Here is a 2,314-nt window from a genome sequence, read left to right as displayed (position 1 = left end):
GGTTAATGATAACGATCCTACATTACAAAGAGAGGGTAAATTACAACGTTATTTAAGAGCGCATAAAAATAAGGGCCACTTAGAAAAAGATACGTGTGAGAGAATCTATCCAACTGGTTCTCAATCAGCCAGGTTTTATGGGCTACCTAAAATGCACAAGGCTCGGCAGCCTAATGAAACACCTCCTTTTCGACCCATAGTATCTTCAATAGGTACCTACATTTACAATTTATCTAAAATCCCTTGTAATCCTCTAGAGCCACATGTCCCGCGTGAATACAACGTCCGCGACACGTTTTCATTTGTACGTGAAATCAACCAGTTATCAACCTTAGGGAAGTTCATGTTATCTTTCGATGTCTTATAAAGTTGTTGTTTCTTTTTTGAGAGTTATTGTCACTCTGCTGTCTTTACGTCCTTTTAGAACCAAAGTCCTATTCCATTATTCCATGCTTACGTATTCCCGCACTGGCTTGCTTTGAACACTCTCATTTGTTCAAAGTAAACGTTCCAGATCCCGAGCACACTCAGGTAGGAGCACACCCAGTCTCTGCGAGGAAAAAACGCTAGGCTAGTAACCTACCTTGGGGCAGACCGGCCGGGCTATCCCAAGATCCAATTAGGGGCTTCTCAACTGCAACAACTTTAATGTACGCTATTGAAGCTGGATCTACCGCGGTTTCTGGCAACAGACTTACCCTCCAATGGATCCTCGTTAAAAGATTTAGGTTATACTCACTCCAATTACAAGACTTGCAAAAGCCTTGTATTGTTATATCTTGTCACTACCTCCCTGAGTCAAGATTGGGTAATCTGCGCGCCTGCTGCCTTCCTTGGATGTGGTAGCCGTTTCTCAGGCTCCCTCTCCGGAATCGAACCCTAATTCTTCGTCACCCGTTGCAACCATGGTGACTCACTACTTTACCATCGACAGTTGATGGGATAGATATTTGAATAAAACATCGCCAGCGCAAAGACCGTGCGATTCCATTAGTTTCTATGATTCACCACAACACCGGGCAAAATCTGCATTGGTTTTTACTCTAATAAATACATCCCTTCCGAAGACAGTCGGGACTTTTCGCAACCGTAACCTCTAGAATTACTACGGCTATCCAAGTACTAACGGTACAATCAAATAAACGATAACTAATTTAATGAGCCATTCGAAGTTTCACAGTACTAGTGCTTATACTTAGACATGCATGGCTTAATCTTTGAGACAAGCATATGACTACTGGCAGGATACACAAGGTAGCTATGCCATATCGGAGTCAGTGGCCAATAAAACAACTCAAACTCCGGCCACAAGCCTCTCCCACCAACGGACGATGCCGCACCTTCCGTTCTTTTGATCGCTCAGACAGCGAAAAGCCACCAAAAGATCGCGCCTTGGCTCGTTGCTCCCCCGTCAAGGCGGCCCTATCAAAGGTCGCCGAGCCATCGGGCCTTCTCTTTTATTTTGCCCAACGCAGACAAAACTCAATGTATGCCACGTCTTTTCCGCGTACAACTAGCCCGTGCCATTTCCTGGCATGCTGCCCCAACAGAACCCGATTAGACTCTGAAGGTAGGATGTAGGAGAATGCTATCCATATTCCTAACCCTAACCATTATCCTAACTCTCAACCCTAATGTTAGTGTTTTCTTACATATTTTGTAATGATCTATTGAAAACAATTGGTTTTGGCAAGTTTGCAGATACCTTTTGCAAATCCGAGTTCTTAGCCCTACTTGAACAAGACTTTACCCATTTCTCACTGTGGCCATATTTCGCAGGAAATATCGTGTTTAAACTAAATTCTAGTTTTTTCTTATAGATGTCATTACCATCTGGTCAAAAAATTGGATTTGGCTTGTTCGTGGATACATTGTGGAAAACTGTCTTTTCAGCTTGCGTTGAGAAAGACTTAACAAGTCTTTACTCTCTGTCTAAATGTTGCTGGAGAGATCGGGTATCATACAAATCTTAGCGTTGTCTTTCAGATTTCGTTGCAATTTAATCAAAAATATTCCTTTGCCTTCTTTGCAGATACTTTTTGCAAAACCGTGTTTTCGGCGTGGGATGAGCAAGTCTTGACTTATTTTACTGTCTGGCCAACCTTTGCAGGTAACACCGGGTTTTAATCAAATTTTTGTGTTTTGTTACAGATTTCAATGCAATCTAGTAAAAAAAAGTGCTTTTGGGTTGTTTGCAAATACTTTTTGCAAGAGCGTATTTTCAGAGTGAGTTGAGCAAGACTTCACCCATTTCACTCTCTGGCCAAATTTGCAGGAAACACCAGGTATGAAGGAAATTTTAGTGGTTTCTTAG

General features: G+C 42.2%; 1 pseudogene; it reads right to left on the bottom strand.

The window, feature by feature from the left end:
* Positions 1–383: 383 nt before the first annotated feature.
* LOC148723526 (small subunit ribosomal RNA) lies at positions 384–1,254 on the bottom strand (annotated as a pseudogene; the record flags this gene model as incomplete).
* Between the last annotated feature and the right edge of the window lie 1,060 nt (positions 1,255–2,314).

This window comes from Stylophora pistillata, chromosome 9, assembly GCF_964205215.1.
Source record: "Stylophora pistillata chromosome 9, jaStyPist1.2, whole genome shotgun sequence".
Lineage (NCBI taxonomy): Eukaryota > Metazoa > Cnidaria > Anthozoa > Scleractinia > Pocilloporidae > Stylophora > Stylophora pistillata.
The sequence above is the reverse complement of the archived record's forward strand: the minus strand, read 5'-3'. Positions and strand labels throughout refer to the sequence as shown.